Genomic DNA, 23,905 nt, shown 5'->3' on the forward strand with positions numbered 1-23,905 from the left:
GGATATCTAGCTAAATTATGATCTCAACTATGTAAAAATATGCATAGTGATTATCTCTAGGAATTCATATCATGCATGGTCCTGGTGGTTCCTAGAATAACGCTGGACAGGCTATTACATAGTAGTACACAATTAATTGTTGTTGAATATCTATTCTTCATTTCCACAATAATGATTTTAGCATTTTTTAAAAAATAGTTTTATCCTAATGTTAATTAATAGGGCCATGTTCTCAAAGGAACCTAAAAAAATTGAATTTATAGATAGGATCCCCAAATCTATACCACAAATAAGGCTAAAACACCAGAACCATGCATACTACCATATTCATGAATGCATGATCTGTCACTATTAGAGTTGTCATCCCTTCTCTCTAAGTAAAATGCAAATATCAATAGGGGAATCTCTGATCTGGAAGGTGATGCCCTTGGCCTGCTGTATCCCACACAGTAGACTTCCAGCTTTGTTGGTCCAGGCACATCTGAAACTTTGATGTACTGTGAATTAATACTGATGTCTCTATGCAGCTGCGTAATGGGAGGGTAGGCACTTAGTGTGGGTGTGTACATGGGGTACTTGGTAAGAAAAACTAATGGAAAACTGAAGGAATTAGGGGTGTGAGCTAAGTGCAGGTGTAGGGCAGGAATAATATTCAGACTTTTTATTAGAGGAGATATGCCAGAATGAGGAGAATTTAGAAGTGGAGATTAAGATAAGCAGATAGGAGAACAGGAAAATTTTTATTAGTAAGTCTCAATTGAAATTGGGGAGGGCTACTAAGTGGTAATGGCATCAGCCAGGCCAAGGGAGAGCTAAGAGCAAGCATTTCTCAAAGAAGAGATAGGAAAGCCCTGAAGGCTTGGGTGAGTGTTTCTTTGAGACTAGAGACTCACGGTAGCTGGTATGTTCCCTCCACCCTGGTTTTCAAGTCAGGGTTCCACCAGGGCTCTTATGAAAACCTCTTCCTTGGGGCTTCTGGGTGGCTCAGTGGGTTAAGCCTCTGCCTTCGGCTCAGGTCGTGATCTCGGGGTCCTGGAATCAAGCCCCGCATCGGGCTCTCTGCTCAGCAGGGAGCCTGCCTCCTCCTCTCTCTCTGCCTGCCTCTCTGCCTGCTTGTGACCTCTGTCTGTCAGGTAAATAAATAAAATCTTTAAAAAAAAAAAAAAAAAAAGAAAGAAAACCTCTTCCTTGCCTCTCACCTTCTTTGGCTTCCACTGCTCATAGGGAAAAGTGTATTCAACTCTTCTGCACTGGAAGGAAGTCTTCACTCTCACTTACCTCCCTGAGCTCCTCTCTTCCTATAGCCTTCTCTTGGGCCAACTGCACTAATCCTTCACGTCTTCCAAACCTGTCTTCCATATTTCTCTTAAGCCAGTTCAAGGAAGGAAACTGTGAAATCCGGTATGTCTTCCTGGGGTCCATGCTGTCAGCCTCCACCGTGGCCCACACTATTTCTTTGGGGATGCTTCAAAGCTTTGTGTCTTTCAAATTAATAATCTGGAGCATTTTAGTGAAGATTCAATCCAGAGGTTCACTTTTGGTGGACGGATAAGGGAAAAGGCAGAAACCCTAGGTGTTTAGGAGGCCCCTCGTATGAAAAAGAAGGACGCAAATTGTAGTTTTGTCCAAGAGGCATGCACACTCAAGCCTTCTGGTGATACTGAAGGCAAAACCATCCAGAAAGACCTCTTGAGAATTAGGCCCCGAGTAACTGGTCTTCCCAGAGGTGGGGAGGAGATGAGAAGAGAGGTGGATGGAAACTGAGGGCTTGGATTAGGATGCAGGATTTGGCAAATGATGAGAGGACTGACTTCCTTTTAGGTTTAGAGATAGGGCTGTTGCAAGATGAGAGAAGAGCTGGAGGTCACCCAGGACAGTAAATTAACTGCAGTGTAGAATATAAGACACAGCTCTTGGGGCACCTGGGTGTCTCAGTCAGGTAAGTGACTACCTTTGGCTCAGATCATGATCTCAGGGTCCTGGGGTGGAGTTCTGCATGGGGCTCCCTCTCAGCGGGGTTTCTGCGTCTTCCTCTCCCTCTGCCCCTCCCCCACCAGCTCATGCTCTCTCTCCCTTCCCCTCTCTCAAATAAAAAAGAAGAAGACAGAGCTCTTCGGTGGCAATGCATCCTTATTTACTCACCTGGCCACATTTCTCTAAGACTTTCTAGTGAGTTGTGAGAAACAGAAAGATTATTTTAGTTGTGTAAGTAATTCACCAGGGTCACATTGTATGTACCGGTGGAGGAAGATTTCCAAGCCTAAAGTGGCATACGACTTATCTTTGAATAGCTTTGAACATGAAATCATATGACAAAAGCCATGCAGTGGTGTGATTTGTCGATTACGCTTCAGGGAGCAAAGATTGTACTAGGTTTTGACTAATCAAAATGGTTCTGCAAAAATTCCTTTCTAAAACAAATAATGTAACACTAAGTTCATTAAGATTGAGCCATTTGTTTTGTAAAGAAAATGAGTAATGGGTAATTAAAATGCCATGCATCACTGATTATTAGCGACAATTGGTATTTTCACAGTATTAAAAAAAAAAAAAGAAACAGAAATTGATTTAATTAAATTTACTTTAGCCAGTACCTCATAAGAACAAAGTAAATGGCCTGTGGCACACAAGTATGACCACGTGGTGTTGTGGGTTATTTCTTGCATGAGTCACTAAAAGTATTTCGTCTAGCCACCAATGTTTTATTGAGTTTTTAAAAACCTAAACGTCTAGCATTTAACACAAAACTCTTGGTTCAAAATGACTATATTTCACATCCATGTGAAATGTATTAGATTTTCAGGAAAGTCTATAGATTGATGTAATTCTAAGAACTCCATACTGACGTTAGCTTGAACAGAGGGTGCTGTAAAACGTTTTTGTCAGTGGCCCTTCCTGTCGCCCCTTGGCTGTATGCTGCCTTCTCAGGCCTCCCCACTCTGGGTACAAGATCTCTTCCACCCGACCTTCACCAGTCTCATATTCTCCCTGAAATAAAGTGGATCGAAGAAAATCTTTAAAAAGGGAGGGGGTAAGCCTCTGCCTTCGGCTCACGTCATGATCTCAGGGTCCTGGGATTGAATCTAGCATTGGGCTCTCTGCTCAGTGGGGAGGCTGCTTCCCCGCCCCCCCTTGCCTGCCTCTCTGCCTACTTGTGATCTCTGTCAAATAAATAAATATTTTTTAAAAAATGGATCGAAAAGGCCTCATGCCATTTTAGTACATCCTTAAGTCACTTTTCAGAGGATAAAAAAATGAAAGGATTTAACCAAATTGTTCAGTCCCTGGGCTCCCCCAGGGGCCCTGCAGCTGGGCCGACAGGGTATGAGGAGAGGGGAGCTCCCCCTGGCAGACCTGGGGTGCAAACTGTCCTGCACAGGGCCTCCACCTGGGGCCTCCCTGTTCTGCACACTTGGCGCCTGCCAGTCCGGTCTGCTTGACCCACCTAAACCGAAGTGTTCTGAATTGAATGAGTAAAGGGACTGGCTTCAGTTTTGTCAACATTTTGACCGTGATTCAGAGGAAAATGGACCTCTGGGCTCCCTGTCTTATTGAACCATTGAAATAGAGAGCCCCATTGAGCAAGTTTTAGCAAAGCATGATAACATAATAAAACAATATTAGGAATTAAAATTTTGTTGCAGTTTTCATTTGATAAGCAGAGAAACTACATCTCTTTATGCTTGCATTATGTCAAAGGAAGTTTGTCGATTGTTCTTTCTCACAAAGGACCGTCCTTTTGTCTTGACTTTCGGGATATGCATATATCCTCTCTTTTAATAAATGATGTTAATAGGGGCACCTGGGTGGCTCAGCCAGTTAAGCTTCTGATTCTTGATTTAGGCTCAGGTCATGATCTCAGGGTTGGGAGACTGAGCCCAGCACTGGACTCTGTGCTCAGTGGGGAGTCTGCCTGAGATTCTCTCTCCTCCTCCCTGCCCCTCCCTGCTTCTGTTCTCTCTTTCTCTCCCCTTCTCCCTCTCAGTAAATAAAATCTTTAATCAAATTTAAAAAATGATATTAATAGCAGACGACCCCTTGCCTTTCTCTCTCCAGCCATCATTTTTCCTCCCAGATAACAGAACTGACTTTCAACTTGACCCCTTTCCATCAATTCTCCAGCAGCATTTAAGTGCTCAGTTAGATCATGCAAATGAGGTCATCTGGGGGATCACCACCAATGCTCAGGCTTCCCACTATAAGTCAGAACTAGATCCAAATTCTAGTGAAAGACCCCCCCCAGTCTTTAAATAATTAACTGCTCTTTTGTTGTGTAAGAGTACCCCTCCTCCCCTTGCCATGAAAAGACCCTTCCCCCAGGGTTGAATTCAATGTAACTGCTCTTTTGCCTTTCTGTAACAGCTTGGCTACTAAGGCATGACACTTAACTCCTGTTTAAACAAGATACCCTCTCCTAATAGCAGGGGCATGGTCATGTAGGCAAGGGGGCTGCATGGTCACATAGGTCACGTAGACAGGATGCCTTTCTGCTGAGTAATAAGGTCAAGCTTCCCCTCTTTGTTTCCCCTTCCCGCCTTTCTCTTCGCGCGAGGGGGTCTTCCAGGGCCAATCCACTAACACCAAGTATGCCTTTTTCAAAAGTTCAAACTGTCCACCAATCAGTTGCGCCCCACCCAAAACTTGTTTGTACCTGTTTATAAAAACCCGGCACCACCACAGCCGGGTGTGCTCAGCTAGCAGGAGCTGCTGACCACCTGCAGGCGCGCGCTGACCACCCGCAGGCGCCTGCGTAACAATAAAGAACCTCTTGCTGATTGCATCCAGTGGCAGTGTTGGATTCTTGGGTAAGGGGATCCGCGGGTCTTTCACTAGCATGATCTACAAGGCCAAATACAAACTATTCCTGCCTATTTCTTGCTTCATTTCCTACCTAAATTTTTTTTTAAATGTTTTATTTATTTGAGAGAGAGAGAAGGGGAGAGAGAGAGACTCAGAGAGCAGGAGGGAGAGGGAGAGAAACTCTGAAGGTGTCTCCATGCTGTAGGCAGAACCTGATTTGGGGCTTGATCCCACTATCAGAAGATCATGACCTGAACCAAAACCAAGAGTCACATGCTTAACTGACTGAGCCACCCAGGTGCCCCACCTACCAATATTCGTTTTTTTGTTATGCTCCAGCTACATTTACCTCTATGTTTCTTAGCTGTGTCAACTTCATTCCTACCTCGGGGCCTTTGCACTTATTGTTTCTCTTCCTGGATCACACCTCCCCAGATCTTTAAAAGCCTGTCTCCTTAATATATTAGTATCTTAATTGTTATACAGGTCTTAACTGCCCCCTACCCCAAACAAACCACCAACTTCCCCCTGGTCCCACCTGATCTTATCCTTAAGGGCCTACTTAGCCAGAGCGATTTCATCTCCGTTAAACAGTGATTTTGTTATGTATGCAGTAAAACTTAAACTCACCCTGCACACACCCCCCCAGGGGACTTACTTAAAAGCAAGTCTGGGAAACCAGTAAAATATGAACAGCCAGTCCCTGATAACAGCCCAAATACAAGGGTGGGTCAGGTCAGGTGGAGATCACAGCCTGAATGCAGGGATGAGTCGGGTCGGGTCAGGTGGAGACACCCAATCAGTAAAGCGCATACTGTCTCCCTAGCTACCAAGGAGTGTGGGCCCCGCCTTTTGGGTGCTAATTCTCACCAAAGTGATAGGCTAGTTCAAATAACTACTATGGGGTGAACTGTAATTCAACTGGCCACCCATGTGGGACCTAGCATGACTGTGCAGCTTTCTCTGTGTGTTGCAACCTCTTTGGCTACCTGTGTGTGGCCAGGCTCAACCACATGGCCTTTGCTCTATGAAAGTTAGTCTGTGAGGCTGGGAGTCGCCGCCCTCTCTGTAAGAGGCAGCCCTGACCAGTCGGTTTGATTCTCAATGCTTGGCGCGAAATAAAGCTTTGCTTGACCTTCGCTTTATATCAGTCTCTCTCCTTTGATCATGGACCTAACAATCCCACTACTTAATTTTCTTTCTACTATCTTCCTCTATCTGCTGTTCATATACTGCTGCTGTCTCCCCTTTAAGAGGTAGAGCTCTGTGGGAGCAAGGGCTTGTCTCTCTTCTTTAATACTATATCCCAGTATCTAGGACAGAACATAATAAAATAGGTGCTCAATTCAGCTTTACTGAGTTAATTAACTAACAACAATTGTTTTCATAACTTGTCCTTTTTGGTAAAATAGGAAAAAGGCCACCCTTTGATAGGACCCAAACTATGGGGGACTAATCTGCAAGTCTATCAAATCCCTAATTTGAAGATCCACTGCCTTTACAAAGCACCCTCAACAAAGCTCTGGTCTATTATCTTTTCTCTGCATGTTGGGATTTTATTTAATCACACATGTCATCAATAAATCAATAGCAGCATCTTAAATTAGAAGTTGTGCTGAACTGTTGAGAGAAGAGGGGACTTGAGACAGCTTCACCTTAGTATTGATACAGTGATTCTCTTCTCTCCCAGATGAATGAAGACAATTTCCCTTCACTAAGCTCAATAGATTTGCACTACAAGAGTGAATCATTCTGATGCATGCTGGGGAGTGGTTCTGGAGAAAGGACTCTTGTGAGGGAAGATAAGGAGAAGCAGGCTAGCAGGGGAGCGGGTTGTGTGGGGAGCAGGAACCCAGCGGGAAAGTACTGGACTCCAGGGTCAGGAGGGACAAGCTGTGACACAGGGGAAAGAGAGGGAGCTGGGAAGATTTCTCAAGGAACTTCCCCATTCCATCCTCTTACTCAAGGCTGGGTCTGCCCTTAGGACACCAATTTGTTCAACAATAAAAACTCTTAATAAAGATGGAAGGAACAAGGTGACGGAGGGAGGGGGAAGGGGCAGAAACTGAAAAACAGGGAAAAGAATTCAATGAGAAAAGAAGTTTAATGATTAATTAGGTTAATAAAAGATCAAAGTTAGGAATGTATTCGTGGCAGGAATGCCGACAGTGCTTTCTGCTGAGTAAACTCACTGCACGCACAGTCTTGGACAGACCGACTGAGGACACTGGAGCATTCCTAGACACATTGACCCAAGCCACAGTGTAGCTCCTTAACCTCTAAGCAAAGAAGCAAAGTCCATTTTGAGACCCACCGGGCCCTGCCTTCCAGGAGGATTTGCGCTGCTCGTATGAACCTGGCTCTTCTCTCTCCCAAGGCGGGTAGGAGTGTCTTCAGTCTTTAGCACCATTTTTAATATGATTCCAACCTTTCTGACTACTCTTTTGAGCTCCCCTGTCTCAGATACAACATAAAGAATACTCATAGAGTATTCTCCCCACAGAGGAAAATGGGGCATTTCTGGGCCCCAAGTTCATACTCGATTCTCGACACTCTGTTCTGCCAAGAAAGTCAACTCTTTGGAGAGCATCTGGAAAGTGCAGGAGCCTGAGTCTTACAATAAGGAATGCTTATCTGGCCAGGTATTAAAGACAAAATAGGGCTCTAGGAATTTCGCCTTAACTTGCAAGGAAGGACAATGTGCTGTTCAATGCTGATCAGCGTAAACCTTCACGTTTTCTTAGAAGCATGGGTGTTTGCTCTCAGAATAACTATGTTGTTTTCCTTTAGGGCTTGTCTGTACACCATGAAAACAGAGAAACCAGACTAATCCTGGTCCCCTTATTGCTTTCTTTTAAAACCCTGAGTGGTTTGTAGTCTAAACCAGATTTGCCCAGTTTCCACTGAAGAAAAATCGACTTTCCACAGCATCCAAAACAATCCAGCCAGCCTAGGAAGAAGACTGGCAGGGGGTGGCCCTGGGGACTGAGATTGGGGGAGGGTGGATGGGTGGGTGAGAGGGACGGGAGGCAACCAGTCACACCCCTGCACCCCAGCACACAGCAAGGCGACTCCAGCAGTCAGCAGAGCCGGGGGCTTCTTTGGAAGAGTCCAATGCCATGACAGAGCGTCTATCTGGTTCCTGAGCTGACTGCTATGAAACATCCATCCAACTGACGATCCCGAGAAAAGACACCCCATCGGTGCCATCCCAGACAGTGCCAAAATGCAGAACACCCTGCAAACTGAATATGTAGCCTTTTCCTAAACTTCAAATCATGTAACAATAAAACCAAAGTTTGCTGTTAGACGATAAATTAAAATACGCACGTGCGCGCGTGCACACACACACACACACACTGTACACAGACTGAAGGAGCCTGATTTTATAGTGGTATTTGGGAGGGGGAGGAATACAGGATCTCAGGACTAGCCAGTATAGGATTGGTGGGAATAGTCTCATAATTCTTAGCTGCCTAATAGGAAGGGATCTAAGCCAAAGGGAACCCAGAGGCAGATCATACTCCATCTATCTATCTGGGGTCACAGGACTTCATGATCTGGCCTTACAGGTCCCATTTCATAAATAAAAAATCCGAGGGCCTGGAAAACTTCAGTTTGCCCAGAGGTGCCCTGCCCACGGGGGAGCTAGGACCTGGCCCTGGCCCTCTAGTGTACTTTGCAGTCTTCTTCTCACTGCTGAGTAGGGACAAAACATCTGATTGGAGGTGTGACTACAAAGAGGGGAGTCATGGAACTGTTGGTCTCCCCCCTCCTGGAGGTGGTGTTACCCCAGAACAACAGTGGGCCCACCATTCTTATTTGTACAGTGGGTTTGGGGGTGACACAAAGTCTGTGTTCTCTTTGTGTGTAGTATGTGTATATTTTTCAGCTCAGTCTGAATGGCGCTCCATGGTAAACCTATTTGTTCTCTGAGGCAGAAATCATGTCTCTTCTCTGAGACTGAGAGCTCCTCAAGGCCAAGGCCTATGCATTCCGTGCTTCTGATTCACTCCCATCTTGCAAATGGATGGTAATTAACACCTACTTGATAATGCTTAAGGAACTGACTGGAACTGACATCCCATTGTTGACTGAGGAGACAAAGGAAGCCGTTATGACCTACCTTGGAAGGTGACAGAATAAGCTATCTGTTCATAGCGTAACTTTCCTCCCTCTCCTGCTAGGTAAGGGTAAAGCACTTCCCGCCACCAGGGACTTTGGGATTTGCCATGGAACTGGCTTTGAGCAGTGACGTGTGGGCAGAAGTTACCATGTGGCAGGTCTAAGCAGAGCCTTTCTGCCTGCCCCTCTTGTGTTTCGCCTCCCCCATGTGGACAACACGTGCTGAATAGCAGGTCAGGAGGTGGCTGGAGTCTGGGCTCTGGGAGAAGCAGGCCCATCCCGCAGGGTGGAGTCAAGACTTGCCAAGCCCTGCGGGGACCCAGCAGGGCCAGAGCAGACCCAACGAGCCATGAATGACACATAATTGTTGCTTGTTGTACCCACTACGTTTTTACGGGTTGTTACCATAGCAAAAACTATTAAATGGAACCTCTCCTGAAAATAAGTCTGCCATAGAGTGGGAATGCTATGAACTGTCCTCAGGCAATTTGGTCACACAAAACATGGAGGTCCTTTTCAGTAGATAATGACATCTCCCAAAGAAGTATGACCTTGCTACTGAGTTTAATGAAAGCAAACCTAGATCTGTTGTCCCTACACATATGTAAATATTTATCCAGTAAACATGGATTAGCCAGCGGGCAGGAAAATGGGCCTCCGAACCTGTTGGGCAAGTTCAAGGAAGCCCCATATCTTGGTCCTATTTATGCTCCTCTCACCACCTGTCATGAAAGATTTTCCAGAGGCAGACCCCAAACATCCCAGCGACACCATGCTTTTATCTTTTTAGTGGACTTTGGGCAATTGTAACTCTTTGTTACAAGGCCTGGGCGTAAGACTTATAGGAGACAACATTCAAGCATCGTCCCCAAAGGAGCAAGCCACCGGCTTTACTAGTCTTCAACCCTGTTTATTACTCAGTGGTGACTCAAACAGTCAATCAACCAGTCTCTCTCTCCTTCTCTCTCTCCGGGTCCTTCTTCCTCCCCTCCTCCTGCTCCTCCTCCTTCTTCTCTCATACTCTCTAGATAGATGGATAGATATAGATACATATGTATAACTTATATCTATATGAAGGTATAGATATATATGCAGATATATAGAGATATAACTTACCAAGTACACACATATACATAAAACATATATATATATATACACATATACAACTAATCCACATAAATCGAATTCTGATACCTTGAACTTCACCAACAAGATTGTTTGAACTTCACCAACAAGATTGTTTCTGACATTGTCAAGCTAATTAGAAATTCACTAATTTCACAAATATAAGCAAATCCTGACATTCACAGAACCTCAGGTATTAACAGAGAGGTAGCTGGCTAAAATGCTTATAAAAGCTGTCCCTAGAGTATGACTGACCATCTGTGGAATGAGAATTCTCTGTTAGGAAATCTGCTTGTCCCCCTCCTTTTTTTTTTTTTTTTTTAAGATTTTATTTATTTATTTGATAGACAGAGATCACAGGTAGGCAGAGAGACAGGCAGAGAGAGAGGAGGAAGCAGGCTCCCTGCTGAGCAGAGAACCTGATGAGGGGCTCGATCCCAAGACCCTGAGATCATGACCTGAGCCGAAGGCAGAGACTTAACCCACTGAGCCACCCGGGCATGCCAGGAAATCTACTTATCCCTTAAGTTGAAGTTTAAACTAACTAGCACATATATAAAATCCCATCACACTGGTCTAAACTATTTTAAATTGTGATTTCGTAACATGGAGATTATACTCCCTGCTTTGTCCCCTAAAGACATCCAGACTTCTGTGCCCAGGGTTAGGATGTTCCCTGCCTGTGCCAAGTTGGCAATGGAAACCAGCTCAGAGACTCAAACCTTGAGCCAAGATAATAGCAAACAACCTGAAATAAAGAGAAGAAATAGTGGGAGGCAGCTTCGATGACCTAAGCCCAAAGAGTAAGTGTTCATGGCCCCAAGTCAAGGAGAGGAATCTCAGGGAATGAGTCAGCTAGGACAGACTTCATGCCAGCGACCAGAATACAGTAACATTGTACTACAGTCTGACTCAGACAGAATATGCCCTCTACTCCTCCTGCTGGGCAGCCAGCAGAGGTCCTGGGGTACCTTGTCACACGGCAATGTCCTGATGTGCTATTACAAACACAACATCTATGTCACAATAAGTACAAGTGCTCAAACACATTTCCTACTGCGTCAGTCTAAACAGAAATCATTCATTCTCTGACACTGACTGAGTATCACCTTCCTAGCCAGGCAGTCTACGCAACACCACAGATCCAAGTTCAGACAGTCACAGACCTTGTCAGGGAGAAATGTACAGAATAGGGGAGGGGCTCTTAATAGGGGGCTCATGGCTAAGATCTGTGGATAGGCTTCAGTGGTCTACAAATGCTCTGAAAAGCAAGGCCCTCTGTGTGTCTGCTTGTGTACTCGTCTAGGAAAATCTATGCTGTTCATCAGATTCATTAAGGAGCCCATGGCTCGAGTAGGTTGAAGAAGTGTGTGTCCATGGGGAAGCTTGGAGGAGATGAATTTATAACACATGCATTTACTCCAACTTTGCTCTGGAAGATCAACCTATATGGCTGAACTCATAAAACCAGACCTGGTGTCAAAATGCCCAAAAAACTCCGTAGACATAATAAGTGAAATAAGGTAAGAGCTTATTTAGGAAATGTCCTCATAACAGAACTAATGACTAATAAAGGTGGTACTAGAGATGCTATAATAAAGGCAACTCCATCTTCTCCATTATAAAAGTCAATCACAGACCCAGTGAAGTAGGGCTCAAGGTTGCTTTGAAATGAGACTATCTCCTCAGGGTAATATAATGACTCTCAAGCCTCATTTTACTCTCCATTTGCCTCTTCATGTCAAGTATGAAGCAGAATGGGCAGAATTTATAGCCATGATTTGACAATCTACAGTACCAGGTTGGCTCCATTGGCCTAGAATATACATCAAAGTTAAGATAATCAATGCATAGGTAACAGGGACATTTCCCTCTTGAACTGATCAAGTCTGTTCAGCACAGAGTATGGCTGATGCCTATGAAATTCATGGCCCAGGAAGTTATGTGATATTCATTGCGTGGTTTCCATAATCCCTGCTACACCCCCATATATCCCAGTTTGAGAAGCACAGATTTAACCTCTGTGAAGTTCAGTTTCTTGCATATATTAAATGGGAATAATAATACTTAAATCAAAAGGTTCTTAGAAGATCCAATGTCATCTGTTGGCCAAATCATAGAACATGCTCCATCCTCCTGATACCTAGACAGTGCTCAGTTAAGTAGTAACAAGCTACCTGCAGCCAAACTTCCAACCTGATATGTGCAAACCTGTGGTCTCCAGCTCTGATTAGTGGCAGCAGTCTCCCTGGGACCTGGCTGGACATGCAAATTCTCAGACCCACCCCAGACTTCCAGAATCTGAAACTTTAGGGCTGGAGCTCAGGGAGAGTGTATGACCAAGCCCTCCACACAATTCTGATGCTTAACTGAAGAACCACTGATGTGAAGAAGTGATCCCAGTCACGGCTATATATTAAAATCACGCTGGATGCATTTTCAAACTATTGATCCTCACATCTACCCTAGACTAAATCAGAATCCTGGGTAGCAATCCTTAATAAAAGGTCCCCCAGGGGTTTAAATAATGTACTTAAAAAAATAGATTTTAGGGGCGCCTGGGTGGCTCAGTGGTTAAATCCTCTGCCTTTGGCTCAGGTCATGATCTCAGGGTCCTGGGATCAAGCCCCACATTGGGCTCTCTGCTCAGCGGGGAGCCTGCTTCCTCCTCTCTCTCTTCCTGCCTCTCTGCCTACTTGTGATCTCTGCCTGTCAAATAAATAAATAAAATATTTTAAAAAATAGATTTTAATTGTTTATTTGAGAGAGACAGAGAGAGAATGAGAGAAAGAGAGAGAAAGAGAGAGAGCGAGCGAGCATGGAGAAGGGGGAGGGTCAGAGGAAGAAGCAGAATCAGTGCTGAGCAGGGAGCCTGATATGGGACTCGATCCCAGGAATCCAGGATCACGACCTGAGCTGAAGGCAGTCGCTTAACTAATTGAGGCACCCTAGTGGCCTTAAATGATGTACTTTAATGCACAAGGGGAGATCAGTCTGTGAGGGGTATCGGAAATTCCACCACTATAATGTCTGCTCCTTGTGCTGGCAGAGCTGACCCACCTGGGAGGCCTTGGACCAGTTTCCTTCACTTCTGTTAGTCTCAGGTTTTTTTTTCCCCCCTACAAAAGTATTGCTGTTTGCAGATGTGAGAACCAAAGTCCGAAGCCTCTGTCACTTGCCTTGTGACGCACACCAGGAGCAGGAAGAACAGGACCCAGCCTTCACCATGAGACTCCTCTCTGCTGAGGAGTCCAACATAGAAGTGTGGTGACAGGGGAGACATACCTGGGGTCACGGAAAGAGCTTCGGTAAACTTTATAGTACTTCTGGCTTAAGTACCGAAAGGCAGGGCTGCTGGATATTGGCTGGAGACCGTGCCATCTGAAAAGGTGATGACAGCTGTCGCAGGGCTCGGGGGAGCCATGAAGGGAAAAGAGAAGGATCATCAGAGGGAAGGCAAAGGACTATTGTGTGTGTCCACGCACGAATTTGCCACTCGTTTCCATGAGGACCAGTGGGGAGAGGCAGGTGACACTGGCTAGGACCCATGGAAACTCTGATTTCTAAGGCAAATTGATGGGCGCCTGGGTGGCTCAGTGGGTTAAGCTGCTGCCTTCGGCTCAGGTCATGATCTCAGGGTCCTGGGATCGAGTCCCACATCGGGCTCTCTGCTCAGCAGGGGGCCTGCTTCCTCCTCTCTCTCTCTGCCTGCCTCTCTGCCTACTTGTGATCTCTCTCTGTCAAATAAATAAATAAAATCTTAAAAAAAAAAATTGAGGACAGGGCTTGAAGCGATAGTGCAAAACAGAACAGGGCGAACGCCTTTGTGTGCTCTGGTCTCATTGCAAAGAAGGCAGGTGGGACCCAAGAACAACTGAGCTCATTTCTTCTAGAATTTTCTTCTTTTGCTTGGTAAGGGAAGTGTAAGTCCAATAAGTCATTAGTTTAACAGTGTGGGAGCCCCAAAATGAAGGAGAGTTGACCCTTGAACCACATGGGTTTCAACTGCATGGGTCCACATATGCGTGGATTTCTTTAGGATATAGTACTGTAAATGTATTTTCTCTTCCTCATGGTTTTAACATTTCCTTTTCTCTGGCTTATTTATTGTAAAAATATAGTATATTATACATACAACATACAAAATACATGTTAATTGACTGTCTATGTTCTCAGTAAGGCTTCTGGTCAACGCAGTTAAGTTTTGGAGAGTCAAAAATCATGTTCGGATTTTTGATTATGTGGGGGATTTGGCACGCCTAACTCCCACTTGTTCAAGGATCAACTGCAATTACCTCAAGGGATTTTTACTTTGGGCTTGTTGAATCTGTTCTTTGTATCCCTTTCTTCTTCCCCTCCTTGCTCTCCACGATACGGTCACACTTCACAATCACCAGCTCCGCTAGATGAGAATGCTTATTGCCATCTGAGAAGGAGCTTCAAACTAAGCTTCATGACTCCCACCTGCTTACACACACTCCTGGGGGATCAACCAATGGGGAGAAGGCTGCTGGTTCCAGACTGTGACCCACCACAGGCCATAGTGGTCCCTGTGTGCTGAAAGGGCATTAGGCTCTGTCCCTCTTTTCTTCCCTGACATGTTCTTTCTAATTCTGAACCCCACATTCTGACCATGACACTGGTCGGAAGGCTCTGGTCTCCTTTACTCAGCTTTCTTCTCTGACAATGCCTCTTTCCACCTTCTGTCATGCTGACCAGCAATGGCCGGGAATGGCCCGGGAACGATTTCTATACTCAGGTTGGAAAAGGTGTCAAGGTCAGTGGGAACAATCAAGAAATGCTCACGGCGGACTCCACCTCTTTCCTGCACTTATTACAAAGTAGAAAGAAATCTAGAAGCATATTTCAGCCCCCAACATGCTGAGACTTTATTGGCATTTTTTAAAAAGATCATAGAGGTCTTAAAGCCATTTATAGTAAAAATTGACTTTTTATGACAGATGTTATAAAAACAAAACGACTCCATAGTTGTAATCCTCAAATCATGACTCACTTTATTTAAATAAATATTTGACATTTCAAAATTCCAGCACAAGCAAACTCTTTTGGGTTTCCACCACCTTGAAGTACTTGTCTTCGGTGTGCGTTGGGGGTGGAGGGAGAAGAAGGAGGTGAGAGGTCATTCAAAGAAAGCAAATATGAGATGCCTTTGCGTGCAGAGAGCCTGCAGGGACAGGCCCACCTGAAGGAATCTAAGTGGAAGCGGAGGCCAGCAAATGGGATGCACCCCGGGGCTAGGAGGTACACGTGTCAGAGACAGCCTGAGTAGCAAACACAAACAGACAGGGAGGGAGTGAAATTCAGACTGGAAGACTGGGAAAGCATCCAGGCAGGAAGAGCTAGGAGAGGTTCACTCTCTAGCAAAGTTCTAAACGGCTTTTCTAGCTTCAGCTGAGGACCCGAAGGCATGGGCTGGTCTCCTAAGTGCAGGAAGATGGTCGTTCACAGAAGCAGCAGAAGTAGTCAGACAGGCCCACTCTGCCCCTCACATGTGCTGTGATCAGTCTGCACAGAGTTTAAAAAGAATGAGCCAATAAGGTTAATGTACTGTGTCAATGTCAGTTTCCGGAACGCCCAAGATGTTACAATCAGGGGAAATCATAGGAAAGGTGCAAGTGGTGTTTCTGCACTATTTCTCACACCTGCACGCGAATCTATAACTACCTCAAAACAAGAAGTTTTTTGTTTTTTTGGTTTTTTTTTTTAAATGAAGCAACCTTTATAAACAGATGATTTTATATAAAGGTCGTATTTCCTAGCTGCTTTTAAGAGTTGGAAGATCCGGCAACACGGAGCCCACATTGTGGTCCTGCAGTAACACGTTAGCCTATCGTACCCATCAGAGGAAGCAGAGTAGCATCAGGTTCCCCAAGATGGGCTCTAACATCGACGTTGTCCCTCATTCTGCGTCTAGGCCACTTCGCTTACTTACATTATTTGTCTGGTCTCCGTGGACACTAGATTTTCCTCACGCTTCTATAAAGAGTGATGAAGTTGAAAGCTCAGTAGTTCAAAAGGTCATCCGAGTTTGTACAATCTGTCTGGGGGTTAGCACTGCATCATGGATGAAAATATAAGGACACCTGACTATCCCACTTCCCTTGGGGCTGTGCACATAATAGGTATCATTACTGTATACTTCTCTAGTTGCAAAACTACTTCTGATGGGTTCCAAGAAAAATCAATGCCGTACTAAATGTCACGCTATTGCAATTTCTGTCATAACTCAGGACCCATATAAAATATAGTGAGTTCTTAAAGCCACAAGTGCTCTGAAATTATTTATGAAATAAGAATTAGGTAAGGCCTCATTTACCCAAATTGAGAATATGTGGACACATGGTTTAATTGGATCTCGTCATAGGGGCTCACCGTGATTCAAAGACAGGGTGTCATTCCAAATTGAGTCTGCCTTTTGGTTTTCTGAGGTTAAAACATTTTCCACATTAAAAAACTGTCCCCTTTGGTTTTCACATGGTAAATTGCTCAACTGGAATCATTTACCCCAAGGGCAACGCAATGCTCCCAATATCAGCAAAGGGCAAAAGAGCCAGTGGGTAAAGACAGGAAGGATAAATTGAGGTCGTTCCTTGCTACATTAAAAAAAAAAAAAAAAAAAAAAAAAAAAAAAGCATGAAATTGATTCATACTTAGGTCCACCTTTGTGTTTATTAAAAGATCCTTCGTAGAAATCCCTAGTCTGCTCAGTATAAGGCCCGTCTCTCTACCTTCATCCCTTTACCATGCCCATCACGCTAGAATGTCGTAGTTTTTCCTGGCTAGGCCATCCTAATGATGCTGTCACAATTTTAGCTGTAAAAATCAGATTTCCTCTGGAAGGGGTCTATTACGGCTTTAATACTAGGGCACACCAACTAGTCATGGGGACAGAGCTTGATATTTTTACATATTCTTTAACACATGAATTAACTTACCAAGAGAGCTAAACTGCATTTAAAATTCAGGGGCAGATGTAGGTCCTGGCTAATGGTCCCTCAAGTGTTCTGTTGTGTCAAGGATTCACTGATAGGTTTCTCTCATTCCTCTCTGGTGTTGAACTCTGACCCACAATATGCCCCCTTTGTGCTTAGCTGTTTCCTAAATCAGTAAATACGCAGACCAAGCTGCTTCTGTCCACTATACCCTCAGATTGATTCAGTCGGGTTGCACAAGCGAATTCAACCCAGTGGTCCCCACTGATGCTGCCTTGGCCCCACCTGGCAGAAGTGGGTTATTAATGTTGCCATTTACACCATGTCACAGCCAAAAAGACCGTACATCTGGAATTCCCTGCAAAATGCCAGAAGTCTGGGCACTGGCAGTGGCCAGTGGCTGTGGATCTGACCACAGCTCGTGCATTGGGAAAATTAAATTACAAATGTGAGGTGCTCGCTCTGTGAGACAGAAAGTATCGGTGATGGCATGCAAACCCAAGCATTTTATGTGAAATATGGAATCAGTTTGCACCGTGTGGGGCATCGACTGAGCCCTCCATAAGGCATCTGGTGAGGCCATGGGTCCCCTCCAAGTTCTGCTGCGTGCGCGTGACCGCCAGCTGGCAGAGCAGCTGCGGGCCCAGCTTACTTTGGAGACAGCTGACCATCGCTCCCTCAGACAATACATGGAAAGGTCAAAGGGGCTTTGGCTCTCACTTTGAATAGTGTGTTTGGTCACCAGGGGTTCCACTGACCACAGGGCAGCAGAACATGCAAATAATTTGCAGCTTCGTTAATTAAGGGAAACTCTAATTCCCCAAATAGAGCTCTACCTCAAAATGGTATTTTTATTTCGTATTTGAATATTTTGTCACGGGCCACAAATCCTCTGTATACACAGACAATCTCTTCTTGAAGCTTTTGAGGAAAAAATAAAGCAACCCTATTTTTCTTTTTTCTATTTTTCAAGTTATGCATTTACTCTGAATGGATATATAGGGATAGATAGAGGTATAGACAGCAATCAGATGTGGTTTTGATTCCCAGAGATGAGGTTAGCTAAGCAGAAATAAGACATCATTGGGAGCAGGAATGGTACATGGTAAGCAGTGTGATTCGATTTTGAGAATAAGTGAGTTATACCAATTGTCACAGTGAATACAATATTTCTGTTTTTCATTTTGTGCTTCTCCTCTCTGCTACTAAGTGATCTCAGGTTTCTGTGTGGCTGGGATAAGCCTCAGGCTCCCCCTACCTCTTCATGACGTGACAGGTTATTACGTATTAAACAAATAACCAGGGGCTACCATTCTCTGTGCCAGGGGCCATATGGGACTCTAGGTCCAGTGGGGAATGGGACAGATGAGGTCCCTTGTTTCATAGAACGAAACCAGTGAACATTTCATTCTGGTCATCCTCTCCTAAAAAACACATGTATTCTCTTTTCTAAATTCCAAACAGGCTCAGTAGAGACACCTTTCGGATTTATTGATCAGAAATCATCTATGAGACTATAGAGCAAAAAAATATGCACTCTGGAACGATTTTTCAATATTTCAACATTTGAGAACGTCTCAGGACTTCTGAGAGCGTGGCACTTTTAGAAGGGAAGAGAAGCTGTCCTCTGTGCTGTCTTTAAGAGGACATAGCAAATGGTCACCACGGGCCTCTTGAGAGTGCCTTGACTCTGAAAGATGTGAGCTTCCCCTCTACTGTTAAATTGGATTTGCAGAGGAAAGGTCTAGTGTGCATTGAAAAGAATCGGTTTTGGCATTATCCAAACAAGTCAGTTTGGTATCGCACTGAAACAGCCACTCTCTGCAGGGCATTTATAGGCAGGGTGTTTTTTTTGTTTTGTTTTGTTTTGTTTTGTTTTTCTGTTTTTATCACTCAATAAGATTTCGGCTCAGTCTAGACTAGCCATTCTATGCTTTGTGTGAGAAACATCCTGAATCCCCAGATCAAAAGGGTTTATCCTGAAGAAGAAAACTCTATTTCCAAAGCAACATGCAACTTCTCAAGTTTAAGAAAACAGGCCTCCAAGTGCAGTATCTTTTTAATTTACAAAACCCCTTTCCCTGCCAAATATTTGGGTTTGCCTGTATCGAAGGGTGGGGCAATGCTTAGAATTACAGTAAGAAACAAGTTTCAATGAAAAGGTTGCCAGATACTCTGCTTTTAAAATGTTGCTTAAAATGAAAAACACTTTTCTTCTTACACTGTAATGTGAATAATGAAAATATCTTTCTTTTTGCCCCAGAGAGTATATTTTAAAATTAAAAAACAAACAAACAAACAAAAAAACCAAAAAACTATTCTTTTGTTTGCTTTGTTTCTTGTAAGGACCACTTCCTCTTCGATTTGACTCATCTGGTTTTTCCTATTATTGGCCCCCGACGGTTGGCACTTTGCTTACATTGGCCCCAGAGGAGCCAGAAGGGTCAGCTCGCCCAACATCTCATGATTTGTGACAACCCCAAATGGCGATTTCCCATTAACCCCGGGTTGCCTTCCACTCCCCACCTCCTCCCAAAGGCGCAGACTATTCTCTCCCAGGAGGCGAGCCTCGGGCACTCCTAAAGGTGTCACGGCATGGAATCAGCCTCTGATTCACTTTCTCAGGTGGATTTTGTGAGCTCAGGAGGTTAGCCTGCCAACCAGCTGGCAAAGTGCCTGACCAGTGGCAGGTGTCCTTCCAGAAGGAGAGAGCTAACTCCACCACGCATGATGTGGGAAACATGCTAATCCGAGGGGTTGGGATGGAAGCCCCAGGCTTTGTGACCTCTCATTTGAGAGGCCTCAGTGCACTTTTTACAAGATGGAGCTATTGTCCTCCACGCCTTCAATGGGAGGATTCAGAAGACCACAATGCAGATCAAAGGATAGCAGAATAGGACCTGGGAGCAAAGGCTAAGTAGCCTCGGTATTATTTGGCCTGGAGAAGGGAAGGCTGGGGAAGGAACGGGTCAAATAGACCAGCATGGCGGAGGGCTATTATGTCGTCAGTGTGGCCAGCTGCTCGGCATTTTCTGTGAGAAGAAAAGGCATAGGAGAAAATAAATGTAAACTGCCATGTGAGAAATGTGTTTGAAATTCGTTAAAAAAAAATTTAACTGAGAGGGCTGTTGTTATAAACGCTAAACTTGGTGACGGGAAATATATTTTTTTACTTTAAAACTAAGACTTTTCCATCAAAGATTTCAAACGCAAACTTGCCTCCATGCAAGGAGCAGACAGGAAGAAATTTTGAGGCCCACTTTCCTTACATATAGGCAACACATGATTTGCACCTTCACAAACCACTCGTTACAATGGATGTTTTCTCAGAGGACAGTGTTAGAAGCTACTACATGGGACTTCTTAGCCCTTGCTGTAATGGCATCTCCAGCAGAGGCAGAAATTATCTGTGAGGCCAAGGGCCTAATGAGTATGTCCGGTGATGGGCAACCTGATTTCAGCCCTGCAGCTACTCAACTCTGACTTCGGACAAGCACCCCACCTCAGTTTTCTAAACGGTCAAGTGGGGACAACAGCTCCATCCTACCTCACAGGATTGCTTGGAGGAACGAATTATGCAAGGAATGAAGTCTACTGAACAGAAGTATGTGGTCATTAGACTGTTCAGACCTCAGGGCTACTCCCAAAGAGAAAAAAGGATGGTTCTCCTGGTATTCTTTTAAGTTCCTCCTGCACCAGCCTCTGTATGAGAAAAATGAAGAATCCTGCGGGCAAACAGAGAACTGAGGAGCGCCACTCACGCTGGTGCCCGGGCTGTGATTTCATTCCTGCTTTCCTGGGTCTGCGGCCCAACATCAAGGCACAACCGGGTGGTATGCGCCAGGGCAAGGCAAACACACGGGGCTTTCATTCCTGGGGCTGTGGGCTGGCTACATTTGGACGTTGTGACTGGAAGTATTTCGCCATGAAATCCGCAAATATCAAAACAAGAGAACTCCACGGCCCTTGGTACTGGTAATAGGTAGGTTTTTATAAATAAAAAATAAACGGAGTGTTTGACACAGTAATAAGGTGATGGAAATTTTTTTTTTTTTTTTAAATCCTTGTGAGTTCGGGCTGAGGACAGGCTTGGTCACAATGAAAGAAATAATTTGTCCATCTAGAATTCTATTTGCTGAAGAAATATCCTTCCAAAAGGAAGGCAAAATAAAGGACCTTTTCAGCCAAAAGTTGGGAGGTCTTGCCACAAGTAGACCCACACTATAGAAGGGGTAAAGGAGGCTGGTTTAGAGCAACCCTTGCCTTTTCAGGCTGTCATCAGTTGGAAAGCCATGTTTCTGTCCATAATGTGTTGCGCATAATCTGTCAGAGACAGAACCCTGAACTGGGGCTGTCCTTATGCCAGCCTAGGACGGTAAAAAGACCAAGTGAACACATTTCATCAAATGCCCTTTCCTTCCAAATAGGTAACAGAGGGTCAGAGAAATGGGGATAAACCAAAAATAATGCAGTTAGTCAGGGGACAATACTGGAATTAACCCTCAAATATTATGGTCACTAAGTAATATGACTTACAACACTCAAAAGCTCACCAACGGATCCCCAGTGGGGTAAATGTGATCCATAGGCATGTTTCATTTGGACCACAAAGTGAATTTTTAAAAAATCAAAATTAATTGCTTTGAAAAAATTAGACCTTATCAAATAAGCTCAGGTACCTACATGAGAACAAACAGCTGGAGTTCCAATGGTTTCTGATCATTCTAGAGAGGACACATGCTCTCTGGTTTGCCATAATCACCCCCACTCCCTAACGGCTCCACAACAGTGAGGCCATGCGTGATTTAGAATGAATCATCATGTCCCATAGTTGCTTATCTCAGCCATGAATTTCATTTATTTATCTCATTTCCCTAGACTGTTGGAAAATTTGATTTTGCAACTTCTTCCCTTCCCTAAGATGCTTCTGTTGTCCTAAGCAGCAAAACCATGATTTCTTTCTACAAACAAACAAAAAACACGTTTACGTGCATGCATAGCCACACTTGATCCTATAGTGTTTATGTATAAAAAACTCAAGACAATATAAGGTCACATAAGCTAGTAGGGGAAGCTGGTTTATATGATCCACTTTCACGTTAAGACTTTAAACAGTGCCAAATACCCACTATCATGACACAATATTGTGAAGGAGAGATGAGCATTTTGCCATTTTCCTCAACTTCTACATGGAGAAAGGTAGCCTACCCCAGTATTTTTTTCTTTTTAAGAGAGGGTGAGGGAGGGAGGGTGAGGAGGGGCAGAGGGAGAGGGAGAGAGAGAATGCCCAGCACAGAGGCTGATATGAGGCTTGATCCACAACCCTGAGATCATGACCTGAGCGAAAACCAAGAGTTGGATGCTAACTGACTGAGCCCCCTATCCCAGGATTTTCTAATTTTCTCACAATTTCTGAGGAAGATGGGGTGGAAGAGCCTAGTTTACAACTAAACTAAAAAGACAGACACATTTGGGGGCACCTAGGTAGCTCAGCTGGTTCAGCACCCCAACTCTTGTTTTCAGCCCAGGTCATGACCTCAAGATTGTGGGATCAAGCCCCGCACCAGGGTCCATGCTCAGCGCAGAGTCTGCTTGGGATTCTCTCTCCCTTCCTTCTCTGCTCCTCCCCTTACCCGCTGTGCTTGCGTGCATGCTGTCTCTCTCTAAAAAGATAAAATCTTAAAAAAAAAAAAAAAGTGGACACGTTCATCCACACAAAATCTTCTATGTAGTTTCACAGTGGCACTATTCATAATTGCCCCCAAATAGAAACAGTCTAAATTTGCATCGAGTGAGAAATGGAGAAAGAAAATGTTACAGATCCACACAATGGAATATTACTTGGCAATAAAAAAGAAATGAAGTACTAACACATGTCACTCCACGGATGAACCCTGAAAATATTATGGGGAGTCAAAGAAGGCAGTCTCAAAAGATAAATATTATATATATCCCACTTATATGAAATGTCCAGCACAGGCAAAATCTACAGATTTAGAAAGAAGATTGCTGTTGCCTCTGACTGGGGATACTGGGAGGAAATTGTAAGTGACCACTGATGGGTATGAGGTTTTTTTCTGTGCTGAGAGAATATTCTAAAACCAGTAATGGTGATGGTTGCACAACTCTGAAAATACCCTAGAAACTACCGAATAGTCCACTTTTAATGAGTGGGTATTATGGTATGTGAATTATATCTCAGTAAAGCTATTTTTAAGAAGAGATCCAAGAAAATAAGTCTTGGAACTTGAGAGAGGGGAGCAAATATTTTGGAGGGAACAGCGCCAGAGCAGGCTGACTCCAGTGTGGTTTTATATGTCTTATTTTATTCAAGCCTCACAATAACCTGCCAAGAGGCTTCGTTTTGCCAGTTTCACAGGTGAAGAAACAGAGACTCATGGACATTAAGCTGCCCTAATCTGCGAAGATGAGTTTGAACCCCTGTTGGACATACAGCATATTCTCTTTCTTATTGGTGCATGTGACTTTTTAATTATAAGAATGACACATGCTTCTCTCTCATTAAAAACTAACCTGAAACATGCCAATTGATTAAACAGTCTTTCGCAAATTAGATGGGGTGTTTGTTTTTTTTTCCTTCAAGGTGACCTCTCTCCCTTTCTAAATGCAGTGCTAGACCTGCTTAAACCATTGCTCTGCCTGCTGTCTGTTGGCATATTCCCACTTAGCTGATATTCTCCTTGACCTCACCTCTGCTTGCTCCTTTAGTTGATAGAAGAGCTAAAAATGTTGCCTGGCGTCAGTCTCTCTCCCCGCCTCACCCCTGCATATAAAAAGTGGCACCCAGGTAGCACTGAACATGTTCATGACCTCCTAATCCTATTGCTATGCATGTCTCTAATCATTAGCATCAAAGAGCACTTACAAATGAATTCATATGG

At 44.2% G+C, this 23,905-nt stretch overlaps 1 protein-coding gene across 5 annotated transcripts in view; it reads right to left on the reverse strand.

Moving 5' to 3' along the window:
- The window catches only part of NCKAP5 (NCK associated protein 5), a 971,589-nt gene that overhangs the window by 723,999 nt on the left and 223,685 nt on the right, over window positions 1-23,905 (reverse strand). The window lies entirely within an intron of this gene.

The sequence above is a fragment of the Mustela putorius genome, unplaced genomic scaffold (genome assembly GCF_011764305.1).
Source record: "Mustela putorius furo isolate JIRA1106 unplaced genomic scaffold, ASM1176430v1.1 tig00003867_pilon_pilon_pilon, whole genome shotgun sequence".
NCBI lineage: Eukaryota > Metazoa > Chordata > Mammalia > Carnivora > Mustelidae > Mustela > Mustela putorius.